The following is a 16,155-nucleotide window of genomic DNA, read 5'->3' as shown; positions in this document are numbered from 1 at the left end:
TGTTCCACAAAAACAAAACTAAACAAACCAACAAACAAATTATTTCCCTAGTCTGGAAATCCTGGTGCTAAATAAATAGCTGAATGGTAGTGGATTTTCCATGATGACTGACATTCTAAACATGGTGCTCCTGGTGAGATAACTGCTAGGAAATATAGAAAGCTGTTTAAACAGTATTTTTTTTTTAATCGAGTATGCTATCTATTCTACTCAAGCTATTGAACAAGGTGTGGCTGTTGCCAAATTCTGAAGCTGTAGGTATTTAAGGGGTTATTTTGAAACTCAAGATATGTTTTACAAGACAAGAATGTTGATTTTAGTAAAAAGAAATTCATTTTGGATGAAAATCCTTCAGAAAATAGATTGATAAAAATTTAGCAATCAGTAGTATAAATAACAATTCCCAAGGTAACAGTATTTGTTCAAAGAGAGTCAAGCATATCATTATTGTTAGAACAATATAGGCCTAGGCAAGAACACAATCTTACTGATCTCTCATAATGCTACTGAGAGTGACTATAATCTATGAAGCGGCTAATAGCATTTTCCTGTATGTAAATAAGCATTGGCTCAGGTCAGGCAATATGACTGTGACACAGATGGTTGGCCATCCTGCTGAAATGCAGGTTCCTTCTCCTGTTCTGTAAAATTGTCTCTGGAAGGCAGACACTATAATTCCCTGTCCCCTTTCATCTTTTGGGGCCATGTGGTTAATTTTCACTAACTGGAATATGAGAAGTATAGACTGCCCAGATTCATATTTTTATTCCGCCAACTATCACTGTGGGAATTTGGGAAAGTCATTTAAATTCTCTTAGGCTTAGTTTCCTTTTCTATAAATAGGTTAATAAAAGACCCCATTTCTAGGTTGGTCATGACGACTAAATAAAATGACCAGTACCTGGCATACAGTAAGCAAATTAAGTTGTTCATTAAATAAAAATTTTAAACATTTATCCACAATTGCTTGCAGTTATTCAATTATGTGCATTTCTAAAATTCAGGTTCCAGTCTGGGGGGAAATGATTAAAAATCTTAGAAAAGATAGTGAAAGAAGATTCTCTATACACTTTAATTATGAGTAAAAGTCAAGAACTCAAGGCAAAGTCAACATGTACTAATAAAGGCTCTGTAATTTAACAACTGACAGAAGATATAATACTATTCCAGAAACGTTTTAGCCCATTAACACATTTACCTTAAAATTGTAGTAAACAAGTCAAAAAACTCACTGAGAAATCAAATTCAGGTGTTTGTGGGTGTTTTTTTTTTTTTTTATATTTGTTTTTTGTTTTAATTATTTTCTTATAGAAATGTTATACGCTAAACATTTAAATGTCACATAAAACTAAGATAAACATAAAATGCATCTAGCAAAGATTTATTTTTTAAATATGATAATAGAGAAAATTAATGAAATCTTTGTAAAGTCACTGCTAACCTTCTGACCTATAAGATTGCGGATGAGAGTTAATGTATCAAATACTGGTATAAAAATTATTGATAATGCAACTGAACATCCATGTTGTTTCTTTATTTATACTTATAATGGAAGAAAATTCTGAGATAAATTGTTTTCCTACTTGATCTACTCAGTTTTATTAACTACCCCAGCCAGTCTACATAATGCCTTGGGTGTAGGGATTAGCTAATATGTAATGAGAAAAATTATTCATAGGAGAAACAATCACCATTTTGAACAAATTTTATCATGTTTATATCAATATACCAGAGCAGAAATTATTATCAAGCTGGCATACTGTTAATATCAACATCATTACTGGTTTTTTCATGTGTTTCTTTCCCTAAGTGACATCAGGAGGTCCCTTGAAGACCACAGTGGGGGTATGGAATGCACTGACTTTCAAATCATGTTCTGGCTCATTGGGCTCTGGAAACAAAATTGTACAGTCATACTAACCAAACAGATCCCACCCTAGTCCTGAGTTCACCCTGGTAGGGCTCTGTATTTGTTTTCATACTCATTCAATGTGACAATGGCCAGAGGGAAAAGTAGGCACATACTCTCACATTTATACTTTCATTTACCCTTCATTGCAAATACTTTTATATCCTTAAAATTCAGTCTTTTTGGCAAAGTATTCCCTGAACACCCTGTCTCTTAAACTTCCAACACATATTTTAGACATTTCCAACTCAGGATGTACAAAATAAAAATATAAAACATTGAAACAACAGGAAACCTAATTGTTCCCAATTGTGCCTCTTTGGCTCTGTCAGTCATGTTAAAGTATAGTGGGTGCTTCTTATATATTAGTTGAATGATAAAGTAAATGAACGTTGACTTTTCTAAATTAAACATTTGGAAAGAAATTAAAATGCAAGACTAGAAAATATTTAGTCATACATATTTTTTCTAAAAATATAGTAATATCTCTGTTAGTGAAAACTCTACTTGTTTGACCTTTTGTGCTCTGAAGTAATACAGGAGTAATAGTAAAATTTTTCAATTCAAATGCCTTTGTTGTCCTCTGATTCTCTCCTATAGGAAGAATGGCCTGTGATTTCCTTTGCTATTTCCCAGGCAGCCCCAGCCCCAGCCCAACTAGGACTTTGGCTCTAAAGTCAAAAGAGTTCAATTTGAGCGTCACCACTAAAGCCTGATTCCACGAGAAAGCCAAACCTCAGAGCCACCACCACCAAGCCAACCCTGAAGAGACCTCAATATCCCACCCAAATTTCTGACCGCAATTTAAAAGTAACTTTGTTCCTTAAAATCTGTTTTATCACCTCTCATTACGTGTAGTATACACAGGTGTGTATGTTATAAATCTGCTAAGATCAGGAATGATTAGATGAACCTCTCAGCATTGAAGGAATAGATTTTAGTTCAGCTTTCAATAATAGCTATTATATATATAGCAAAATATAGAAAACAAATGCAAACTTTAATTATCAATGAACTGAAAATTTGCTCCAGGAAGTCTTTCACTTACACTGTTCCAAGTAGGTTTGAATAGAAAATTGAATTCATTTTCAACTCATTTTCAATGCAGTCCTTTTATTTTTTCCTTCCTCTCCTTATTTTAGCTATTTTTTATTGTGACTATATCAATCCCTGTAAAGCTAGAGCAACAAATATTCATTTTCTATTTGTTCATGGCCTTTATTCTGTTTTTAAAATCTGTATCTCTTTATTTCATAGGAGTTAGAAAAGAGGAAATATTATAACTAAAATTCGCCAAAAGACACTGAAACAGAGAGAACTCCAAACTCACTCTACCCTGTTCTTCAGGGTAACAAATTCAGCAATCTTCATAATTGGTTAAGCAGAGAAAAGTGTTCTTTGAGGCACAGAGATTTCTGAAACCTGGATAATATCACATATTTCTCTCAAGAACTCCATGGAGAATGTTTGAATTAATAGTATTACCCTCTTTGGAGAGGTGAGGAAACTAAAGCTTAGAGATCTTCATTGAACCCTGCCCAAAGTTCTGTAGTGATGAAGAGGTGGCGCTGGGACTAGATTCAGTCTGGCTGCAGAACCAGTCCTTCAACACCCTGCACTCCCTGGGTGGGTGGGGTGGGGGCTACTTTTAATACCTAAACTAAGAACATCAGGTTTATTTTTTTATTTATTGCCCTTGACACACACATACATACACATGCACCGCACACCCCCCCTCCCAACACACAACTGAACCATTTTCTGAAAAGACTTATAATAGAAACTCTTGCCCAGGCTTAATTTTTGGAAAGTTCCACAGCACATTTGTGTTAGAGTTCCTCCTGGAGTTTTAGCTTCTGTTGTTTACCAGGAACATTAAGATGATCTTCAAATGCACTGCTGGGCTTGGGAGAGAAGCCAGTTTAAATGTCTATTAATGATAACCCTGCATATAGATAGTTAACACTTTTCCCCCCTATCTGCATAAGGGCATTTTCCTCGTATCTATTAAAGTGATGCAAGAATGTCATACTAGATATTTATTACCTTTGATAATGGAACAGTTAAAAAACTTCATATAAATATTTATATTAAAAATATTTGTATTGTATCTTATTTTAAATACGAAAACAATATAGGATAATTTTTTAAAGGGCTAATTAACCTTTCATTTCATGATAAAAACTAAATAATTCTATATATCCCATTATAAATTTACATTTATGAATAATAGGAGAGAATGAGAAAGACCATATCCTAAGAGATTATAATAGAAAATAGTCATTCTGCTATTATTTTGATTCCATGTACTTAATGTCAGCTAAAAAGTAATAATCTAAACAAAATATAATATTTCTCAGTTTTATAAATGAAATCTAAATATAATCTAAGAACAACATATTTTGGTTATTATTTTATGTTTTTCCAAAATGCATTCTTTAAAAGATTCTCCTAGTGTATCTAAAGGCCACGGTGTTCCAAAGCCATAGTGATACTAAACATTCATCATAGTTGTATTTTCTCTGCAAATGTACTTAGGAACTACTGGAACTCATAGCATATAATTACAGTTACCCACTTATCTTTTGTTCTTATGGATAGCGCCTGTAACTGGTTATTATGGGAATGCATGGCCACAATAACATTTCTTTTTTTATATTTTTAATCTGTTATTTAAGGTATAGAGATTAATGCTAAGTAATTTTGCATACGGTCTCTAGTAGTTTATGAATCTGATACCTAAGGAATTAATCTGTAATCATTTTTGAGTAATAACCCTGCCTGCTGAAAGAAGATAACAGTAAGGGCAAACTCCTGATAACTGAAGGGGAGACATTAGGATGAGTTCAATAAGAAAAGAAAGCTTGAATTAAAATATATGTGACACCCTTTAATTATCCTCAGCTCCTCAGTGGGGTTTGCAGAGAAGGGGTGTAGAGACACGGCTCACCCGATTCCTAACCTGGCCAAGAAGATATGCGATGGTGCCCAGTCTATAGGAGCGCTTTCTAAAAGAAACTGAGATTTGAGATGAATTTATGCGACCATGAGCAGGAAATTATTTTATCCAAGAAGACAGATCTCATGGATTCAAGTCTGGTTTTTGCCACAAAGCTATGACAGAAAGATAAAAAAAAGAAGGGAAGAAAAAATTAGCAGGTGTTCTGGTCTGAGAGGGCAACATGTCCTGAAAGAGTTGAGGGAAGCAGGCAGATATAACGCGCAGTCAGGCAGAGCATTTTCTTTTCTCTATCACTTCTGCGCTTGTTCCTCATCTCCAGAGGCTGCCAGCCGCGATCATTTGGGAAGTTACAATGGATCTATTCTATTCAATCCTCTTGTGGGGATAGGTCATTACACCAGCAGTGTGGGACTTCCCACAACAGATTTTCCTTCTAGCGCTAATTTGTTTTTCTCTGGAGCAACATACAGAGGCACTAATCATGATGGCTCATCGTGAATGTTTCCTTGGTACTTTTTTTAACCTCTGCAGCAGCTGCAAGATTGGAAAATACATGTGTTAAAGCAAGTAAATGTTTGAAAAATCATGTAAAAAGCATAACATACCAGTAATGTGTGTGTGATAGGATTTATTATAGAAAATAAACATACATTAAAATTAGTTACAAGACAGAAATTATGATTTTACAAACTACACACCCTGAAAATTTTCTAACACTATTATAAGGACTTCTTAATAAAGTATATCAACAAAATTAGAATCATTTTAAGGTCAATCAAATGAGGATGTGACAGATTCTGATTCTCTGCCTAAACATAAAACAAGTATTTTAATATGTAGATATTTCTATTGCTATATAGATTCTTTATTGAGGCATATTTATGAATAAAGTCTGTTAATCTAAACAAATACCATGTTATTCTGAAACATAATTACACAACATGTACTAGAGACATAAGATGTACCCCCTCCCCACACCACCTACCATCAATATGGATTGATTGGGTAGAATTACAACCCAAGGGTGAAAGCAACAACCTTGCAGATTTTAGCTTAAAAACAGTATTTCAGGATGAACTGAGGATAGTATGGACTGCCTTTGAAGGTAATGAGCTTTCTCCAACAGGAATAGTCAATGTTTGCATGAGCTTTGGAAAAATAATATGAGAATGAAGGAAACATCATAGATGGTAGATCTAGATAAACTTTAAACTCCTGCAAATGCCAGGGTTTATATTTTTTAAGGAAGGTATACTGTATTCATATGGTATAAGACCTGTAACCCCTTCTCTTCTCTGTAACCCTCCTGTTACACTATTCTTAGCCTGGCCCTGGAAAATGTATTTAAGTACATACCAAATGAATGCCATTAAATGTAATGCTCAATCTTTAGTTTTGCTATTGTCAATTTTCCCTCTGAAGAGTTTTATGTTATCAATTAAGAATAACATAATATCTAATCTAATCAATTCTTTAATTGAGCATTTACTTTTTTCATTAATACCCAATAATTTTATATTATTATAGTATTGTCACAATTATTACAATATTGATTATAATATAGAATATTACCAACAACTTAGAATCATTGGTATTTGAATGGTTGTCATACAATATTAATATGCTCTGTACGCACACTTTGCGCTTACCTAATAATTTTTTTCAGTGGGAAGTAATTAAAAGTTTTAAATCCCCACAGATGTCCCAGTTCATATGTCAAGTCACATAAGTAAATGTCAAAGACTTACTGATATACAATTGACCCTTAAACAGTGTGGGGGTTACAGGCACAGTTGAAAATCCACATATAACTTTTTTCCCCTTTTTCTATTTTTTCTTTTCTATTGTTTTCTTTTTCTTTTTTTTCTAGGCTGTTCCCATGTTTTTGGCACAGAGTCATTTATATGTAGAACCTTGTTTCCTAAGCTGGGGTTTAGTGTCAGCTCACCACTGGATTGCACCAGTCAACAGAGAGCTGGCCAGGTGGAGTGGCAGGTGGCTAAACATATATAACTATTTTATTAATCCTCATCTGAGGGTATTTTTTCCCATTGCTTTTCAGAGAGAGTAGAAGGGAGAGAGGGAAGAAAACCTCAATGTGAGAGAGGCACATTGGTTGGTTGCCTCCCGAATGCTCCTCAACTGGGCCTGGGATGGAGCCTGCAACCGAGGTAAGTGCCCTTGACTGGAATCGAACCCAAGACCCTTCAGTCTGAGGGCCAATGCTCTAACCACTGAGCAAAACCAGCTAGGGCTAAACATATAACTTTTGACTTCCCCAAATTTAACTACTGATAGCCTCCTGTTGACTTAAAGCCTTACTGAAACATAAACAGTCAATTAACACATGCTTTGTACATTATATATATTATATACTGTATTCTTACAATAAAGTAAACTAGAGAAATGAAAATATTAAGAAAATTATAAGGAAGAGAAAATACAATTATATTATTTATTGAAAAAAAATCTGAGTGTAAATGGGCTTATGCAGTTCAAATGTGTGTTGCTCAAGGGTCAACTGTATATGATACAAATATGTAATGCATTATTATAATTTAATGCATATTATTGCAAAAAAGTAAATATACCCAGCATGTTAAAAATTACAACTCATTAATACACAGTTACAAAAATAAGTTTGGGTGTTATTTTATCCTAAGGGATATTATAAGTAACATTTTGGTTCATCAAACAAAATGTACAAACATTTCTGAAAAAGAAAAGTTATTTTCTGTCATATAATTGAATACATGAAGTGCTAATCAGTTTTTTAATTAAATTGACAGACCAATGAGACTGTTAGTTGCTTCAAGTAAGTTAAACTTGAAAATCAAGTTATACTATTTCAAAAAATAATCAGAAGCAAAATATTAAGTACATGGGAACATTCCTGATGCAAATAAAAAGGCTACAAGCTGCCACAATTTTGTTTTGTAAGTCTTGGGTGAGGGCTTCTGGAGAACATCAAATTGTAAGTCATGGATATCCTCATAGAAACAAAGAAAGTGGGTGTCATTTATTTTTTAAATGGGAGAGAAAAACGAAACAAGGCTCAAAAACTAATTAAACTTGCTGCAACAGAAATGAAAGCATTTTGATGCAACTTATTAAAGGGAAAATGCTGTGAAATTAACAGTAATCAAAAGCTAATTAAGGTTGATGCAATAGGAACAGTCAAAGAATGCTTGATAACATTTATTGAACTAAGGAAACATGGCTGTCAAAGAAAGAAGACGTGTGGAATAAAATTCAAGTCATTACAGAAAAAGTCTAAAATATAGAATGCAATGGGATATTATACACAAATAAAGAGAAAGTTGAAATACACAGTTCCCAGTAGAACCTTCATTAAGTCCATGAACACGTGTCTATGAGAAATGAGAGATGGCAAGGAATAATGCCATCTTTTATTACCTCTCTTTTACTACCCCATAATTACTTGTAACTCTCAAATGGTAATGATAAAATTGTTCTTTTTTATTGGATAAACTATTTCATAAGATCTATAAAGAGTACAAAGCTACTTACACTTACTTAATCTAAGAGGTGATAACTAAAGTCATTATTTTCCTGAATGTGCAGTGCACGAAAAGAAGGTTTTGATGTTTCCCTTCTGATTGTTAAATAAGTGACCCTGACTACCACATATGGAACTGAGATATGATCACCCTTATTGTTTCAGACTCACTTCCCTTCCTCTTGGTTAATGTCAACTAAATAGAAAGCTGAAGTTTGTACGTGATGTGAGTATACCAAATGCAGTGTGCGTTTACTGAGCTCCACAGCACAGGTGGCAGAGTGGCTAGTATAAAGAGATAGTTCCCAAGGTTAAACCAGAGAAGAGGCAAAGAATAACTAATAACCACATGGTTTTATTGTTTATTACTGATTATTAACCCTTTTCATAAGAACTAAGTGTAGAGCAGAAAAATATATAGCACATTAGAATAAATATTATAAATATTACAAAAGAGACAGGGTGTATAAAAATAGCAATTTTCATATAATGCAGAAAAGTCATCTTTAACTAAATAGAGAGGAAATAGTACTATTTCAATAACTAAAAAGAGGACTGATTCAGCCAGTCAGCAAACAAACAAACAAATAAATGCAGAACTTTGTAATCCTTCCAGGCACCATGGCGCACAATGAGCTACAGTCACCAGGTGAGCAGCAATGCTAATTAGGGTATTGCAATCTTTGCTGTTAGATTTGCTTCAGAAAAAATAGCTGTGAGGAGTAGGCATGTGGCCCTAGACCATGGCTCTTAAACTTTCATGCACATGTGTTCAAGAGAGGACCTAGTAAACCGCATGTTCTGGGGCCCACCTCAAGAGATTCTAATTCAGTAGGTCAGGATAAGTCCAAGGCATCTGAAATTTTAACAAGGTACCCCAAGTGAATTTGCTGTAAGGGCTTTTCAATTACATTTTGAGCTGTGGGTTATAAATCCCTTAAAGACAATAACTGTTTATTTACTTTTGTACCATCTGAGTCACCTTAGTCACCTTCACAACCCCATCCCCAATTCTAGTATTGTAAGTGGGCAAAAATATTTTTTAAAAATCTATGACTGGTGTTTTATATACTGTACAAATATAAAAATATTGTACAGAGCCAATAAGCAGTAATTTAGTTAAATACCTCGTGATATTCAATCTTGGCTGCACATAAAAATCACCAGGGGGATCTTTAAATTACTACTACTGGAGCCAGGCTCCAAACCAATTGAATCAGTATCTCAGGTGGTAGGCCCTATACATCTGTATTTTTAAAATCTCCCCCAGGTAATACTGAGGCAGAGCAGAAACTGAGAATCACTGACAGGGGTGGGGGTGGTGTTTGAGCGAGTTATTAACAATATAAGTTTCTAATTGAAAAATGTGAAATTTCTGATAAACTTAACTGCAAGGCTTTGGCTTATTATATTTTTTTCCAATTTTTCCTCAATTGCTATTTTAATTACTAGGTTAATTCCTCTCTTCTCCAGAGAATATTTACTTTCTCTTTGGAGCTTTATTAGCACGTCTGCCTTCTCCGTGGGTGTCCTATTCTGGAGTCAGATGCCTTATCCATTAGGCTCTGTGGGGCTGCCCTATTCTGGACACAGGTTCAGCTCTCAATGACCCTGTCTGTACTTTGTGAGCACTCACCCGAATTGAACCATAGCATAGCAGTCTGAAGTGTAGTATTTTGGTGACTGAATACAACAGAATCATGACTCTTCCCTTAAACCCTTTTCATAAAGCAACAATGAAAAATAAAAGTCCCTCTCTCTGAGAAGCCAAATCACACGTTGTTGTGGGACATTTATTTATTTTTTTAATATTTAATAAACCAGTCACTATTTGGAAAGCGTGAAGGCTATAAGCAGGAAAAAAATCAATAATATAAGACAGAGAGAGCAAGTGGCATTTAAGTCCAAGATTGCAATTGATTCTGAGACCTAACTTTATCTTGGTCCTCCTCACAGCTGAATTACTAGTACATCCCTATTTTGTGAACCTGCAGCAACCTGGGTTTCCATCTCTTGTACCCACATCTTGGTCAAAGTGATCTCCCTATAATTCAGCATCCCATGACCATATCGCTCTCTTCCAAAGGTTTTCCAAAGGAAAATCATACATACCTGGATTGTAATCTACCTTTCATCACTCCCTACTCTGTACCTCTCCTAGGGACAAACGCCTTCATTTGACCACCTGGCTTTTCAGAGGCAACATTCTGTTATTACTTACAATAGCTTCAAAATTTTAAAACAATATATATTATTAAGTTAAAGTTCTTTTTCAGAATAACATAATATAACAAGAGCACCTCAAATAATAATGTCATAGAAAACATTTGTTAAAATTATTTTTGAGTGCATAATATGTGTTAGGAAGTAGTCCATATATGTTCAATTTACAAGCTCACTTCATCGTCACAATTTCAAACTGTGGTGCACAGGGCTCTGCTCTTAGAAGGGCTCCATGCTTGGCTTAAAGCTCTGTTGTCAGTGGTTTGGTTTAATGCTCTGCTGTTGCAACTGGAAATTAGTCATAAATTTTGAACTAGGGGCCACCCATTTTTATCCCCCCCACCCCAGAACTGCAAATCAAATGGCTAGGCTTGATCCATGAGATAATTCTTATTTCTCTCCTTATAAAGATGCATAAACTTCAGGTCCCTTGTTTAAACTCTCATAGTTATATTAAGTAATGCAATGATAGCCCCACATTGGCCATTTAGCTCCATTGACTAGTTCCTCAGCCACTGTTAAGTAATGAGAGTCATCTGAAGTTCAAATTGAATATGTAGACGGTGATGATAAAATACAGGTGTCAAAAAAAAGACTTGATTCCTATCTAAGTCTTTTCATCTGATTTATGATTATTATGTATGTCAATAACAATACCCCAGGGAACTGGATCTAATAAGGACTAAAGGGGAAGGGGACATATGAATAATTACCTATCATGAAGATGACTTACTTCAATATTTTATCACAATACCTCTGTTAAATAATTTTCTAACGTTACTTAAGACAGGGTGCCAGTGAATTCTGATGAAAATGGTTACCTTCCAGTGGAGTCTAGTTTCAGAAGTTATGTGTTATGATAAAAATATCCCCTAAGGTAATGTGCCCGCAGAATTGCAACAGAGTAGAGCACCTCTTAGTTAAAACAGTATATTGTTTGTCAAGAGTTCACTTAGATATTTTTCAGGAAAGCTTTTTGCTCTAGTTTGAGATCCTCAAGTGTATAGACCCTCAAAAATGATTGCTAAGGCACATCATTCAGTTCCAAAGAATGATGATAAGACATAACTGACACACACTTGACAAAAAAACACACCACCAAAAAAAACCCCACTGTGTACAAAGGCATCCGTCTCTCCTTCCCCTGCTCCCTTTGCTCCACCTCAAATCCGATTTGTTAAAGCCACCAGGGTGAGCTATGCCTCTGTCAGCGTGTGGAATTTCTCTGCATCTGAGTTTCTTTTCCTAATGGATTTTAGGCAAAAGGAGAAAGACTACTGGAAATGCCTAGATGGGTTTCTGTTTCAGAAGCAGAAAAATATAACATGATTTGGTTACACAGTTGGCATGCTGACTTTCCCTTTATTGTATGGCATTGCTTCACTCCACTGAATGAAGAAGAGATCTACAAATTTCACTCAAACATAAAATCCCCTGATGTAGTTAGCTATGCTTGCTCTAATTTGTGTTGTTCAGAGCCTGAGGAATAAGCTAAAATAAATGGGATTTGAACATAATGCTTATAATACATATCTCAGGCCATAAAAGGTCCCTCCTAAACCAGCCCAGGAAGTAGTCGATTGTTACTCTTTGCATTTGTCTGCTGTTGTTACATTAATCGAACTACCCCATATAGAAATGGAGACCTTCATTTTTAGAACTAAGAAAGATAACAGTCTCCCCAAAAGCAACCATCATCAGTAAGTTCAGTTTCTTTCTCAAATGGCTAATTAGAAGTCACCTGGAATAAGTTTGCCTGTTACCTGAACTATACTTGCTCCCAAGCTTTAGCTGGCCAGCCGATAACATGTATTAATGCCACTTTGCTCATAACAAAATCTTTTTAAAGATATAAACTCTGGAGTCAATAGATTGATACTTAGTTTCATGTAAAAGGAAGATAGCTTTAAAATGTCTTTTCAGCGTTAGTCATGCAGGAGGAATTGTCTTTGAAGTTTCCCTGGCCCTCTTCTTCAGCGCACAACATAAATTACTCCAATTCGGTTTCTATTACCCTCTATTCCAGGCCCATTAAATCTTTCCAAATACATATTCTTTATGTCACACACGTACAGTGAAACTCAAGGCCCTTTTTATCATAGAGTTAAGGTGTGCCACACACTGCTCTCAAACCCGGAGAGTAATTTCCACATTTTCAAGCAACAAATTAATCCTGACCTCCACTACTGACTCTTGAAGAAGCAGCCTGACCTCCAGGCCTTGATCAGTTTGCCTCTAAAAATTTCTAATTATTGTTAGCAGGCAACAGAAGGTAGAAAGAATCAGAACCTGAAGCTATATGTGACTAAAATAACTTCTCTTCTTTCACTGGAATAAATTATTATCTGCACCAGTAGCAAATGGTCATTTTTACAATCATGCCTTCCGGGCTTTTGCCTGTCTGTTTTCAGCTCACCGCACTAAGAGAAGATGGACTTTGCTTAGCAAGTTGCTGCCCTCTTTAAAGGGAGTTTTCCCCTTTTCCCCAGAAAGTTATTTAAATAAGAAATGATAAAAGGTTAGATTCTATCCTATGTGTCAATCCCTTCATTACAAGTCATTAACATGATTTTTATTCCATCTAGCATCTCAAAACTAAAATTCTTTTTTTCCCCCAAAACTAACAATTTGTAGGCAATTATGGCATTTAAAATATTCCTGTATGAGAGCAGTAAGGAAATATTTTCTGCATTGAAGGTTTTAAACACAGTGCTTTTACAGGCAGGACTTAACTAGAAATATGAAGATTTTCAGCAGAAATAAAAGGAATGGCATGAAAAGACCTAACTAAAGGGAAAATTCACTAGAGAGAATGTGATATACTAGGATTAGCCTAAACTGGGTCTGTCTTTTGTAAGAAAGGGATATATCTACCTTCTATTTTTATGGATATATATTAAACTTGCTCTAGATACAAACATGGTCTCTAAGATTCCCTTTTGGAATTAGCTAGCAAGTTCCAATGTAATAAAAGATGAAGCACATAAGGCTCCTTAGGAAAAGCCCCAACTATCACAATAAACAAACAAAAACATCAAAATTATCTTAAATACACTTGCTCTACAGAGGGATCAAAATTCACTGAGAATTTAAACTAAGAGTTTTTGTGCCTCTGCCTCACCTATAGGTTCAGAGCCCCCAACACAGCTCTTGACACTTCCAGTCTGAAAACTGCGCTGTGAGCTCGATGTCTGGGCAATCTTCGGTTATTTCCCAGTAAACAGTGATTAACCAGATAAGGCCAACAAGTCGGAAAAAAAATGTACAGAAACTGTTCTCATGGTAGCTACCTCTCACACATTTCAAGTTTTAAAGTGTAGCTTTTTAAAAGCTATCAAAAGACGCCCATCAAAACATTAATCACAAGTCTGGGATGAAAAAGAAAAGGCAATCCCAGTAAAAATACTAGGGCAGTGGGCAGAATTAAGCTTTTTTTTCTTCTTTTTGGCCTATTTCAGTCTTGATGTCCTTCAGGTTAAACATGTCTCTAATTTTAATTTCTACCATCTTAGTGTGATCAAGAGACATGATCACACCCATGATTTCAACGTTCACACACATGCACTCATGTGGACAGCACACTCCCACACACCCACTCACTGGATGAGTATCCAACTACCTCGTTTTAATTTCTTGGATAACATAGCTAGATTTCAGCTGCGTCAGTTACGAGCTCTGTGACCACTAACAACTTACCTCACATCTCTGGGCCTCCGTAGCCTCAGGTTGAAAAGATTATGTGAGATGTCACTTGTGAAAACTCAACGCTGTGAGTGATGTACAGAATCACCCTGAGAATGTTAATTCCATCACTATCCACCCCCGGCCAACTTTCTTTTCCCATAAGAGAAATGGGGAGAACCGAGCAAGAAGCATTTAACCCTGCAACTGAGGCCTCGGTTATAAGCACTCTGCTCCCCGTGTGTCCGATAATTCATGGTGTTCTAAGGCATGTAACTACAAACTGACTCAGAACTCGGGTAACGGATCTGAATCAGGAGTAAATATTGATGAGTACAATTACATCAACATCCTTAGAAAAACAGCTGCTTAATAGAGTGGATCAGAAATAAGACGACAATATATTAAAATAACACAAACCCAAAATACGAAATGTGATTTAGAAGCAGAAAGTGGATTATTCTGTTTATACCCCCCAAACCCATCTGGTTAGTTCATGATTTTTTTTTTTTAATATATCTTTATTGATTTCAGAGAAAGGAAAGGAGGGAGAGAGAGAGAGAGATAGAAACATCAATGATGAGAGAGTCATTGATCAGCTGTAGCCCGCAACCCAGGCATGTGCCCTGACCAGGAATCGAACCCCGATCGCCTGGATCCTTGGTCAATGCTCAACCGCTGAGCCACGCCCAGCCGGGCTAGTTCATGATTTTTGACTTGTATATATTTTGGCTGTGCTACAGTCAGTTTTCTTAAGAACATGTAACTAAAATCTCTAACCAATTAAAGGTCCCATAGCAATCTTTTATTTGCTGTGGTATTTGTGTTTATCATAGGATAATATTTGTGTTTAGTTTGCTTTTCAGAGATTTATAATTCTTAAAGATGGATAGCATAATGTTTATGAACATGAAAAGATCTGAGTATACAGTAAAAATTACTCTCATTTTAAACAAAGTCAAATGGGAAAATGTAAGTAAATACTAGGTCTGTGGTATTTTAGTTTTTGCTTTAAGAAATCTTTGACAATCATAGCAACTCTATTTTGGGGCTTTTGTTTCCTTAATAAGGAATTTGGAGATGGTTGGTACAGCAGGACTATAAAATTTCCCAGTAGAAACATAGATTTCTTCATATGGTTAAATGTATTTGAGGAAAATATAGCACAGAGCATTCAGCTTTTTTCTAAACACATATTAAAATAAGCTTCAGGAAGACTCTCCTTTTGAAACATTTCAAGTGAACCTCTCTGATCAATTGTAGCTAGGAGCCTCTGGTCTGATTCCTACACAATAAAACAAATGGAATTTTCAGGATGATAAAACAGATTGAAATTAATTATGTTTTCTATGGATAAAACAATTCCCTCATTGCCTAATTTACTGATAACCATGTGAATTTCTAGAGAACATTTTATGATTTCCTTCTTAAATTTTTTTTTATATCAGAGAAAATATAGTATTTCTATGGCTCTACACAGCCCGTCATACAAACACAGTATACATACATTGCTTTATGCACCTAAAGAAATAATAAAAATGCATATTTTGGGAAATGCACTAGAAATGAAATGTACTAGAATTTAGATAGCCATATAATTTTCTACTGAGTCACCACCCACTATCACATTTGTAAGAGATTGCAATTTCCACAAGCACTGCTGGAGGGCTATCAAGTCTTTATGGTCATATATTTTCATATTATGTAGTCAAAAATGATTATTCATTTACTTAAGCGTTCAATTTTATTCAATAAAAAGAATGATCTCAATGAAATCTACTGTGATTTCCTTAATACTCTCTCCTTGAGGTCATTGAAAGAGGTAGTATTAATAGTGCTTTCAGCTTCCCTGTGCAATCT

The 16,155-nt window shown here is 35.2% G+C and overlaps 1 protein-coding gene and 1 non-coding gene across 3 annotated transcripts in view; both read right to left on the bottom strand.

The window, feature by feature from the left end:
* CADM2 (cell adhesion molecule 2) overlaps positions 1-16,155 on the bottom strand; it is a 995,556-nt gene that overhangs the window by 186,047 nt on the left and 793,354 nt on the right. The gene's annotated exons all lie outside the window — the stretch shown is intronic.
* LOC148092855 (small nucleolar RNA SNORA65) lies at positions 6,741-6,867 on the bottom strand. Its single transcript, XR_015714755.1, has one exon. It is a non-coding gene; the product is annotated as a small nucleolar RNA SNORA65 (small nucleolar RNA).

The sequence above is a fragment of the Miniopterus natalensis genome, chromosome 6, assembly GCF_054644295.1.
Source record: "Miniopterus natalensis isolate mMinNat1 chromosome 6, mMinNat1.hap1, whole genome shotgun sequence".
Classification (NCBI taxonomy): domain Eukaryota; kingdom Metazoa; phylum Chordata; class Mammalia; order Chiroptera; family Miniopteridae; genus Miniopterus; species Miniopterus natalensis.
This window is presented reverse-complemented; position numbering and strand designations above follow the sequence as displayed.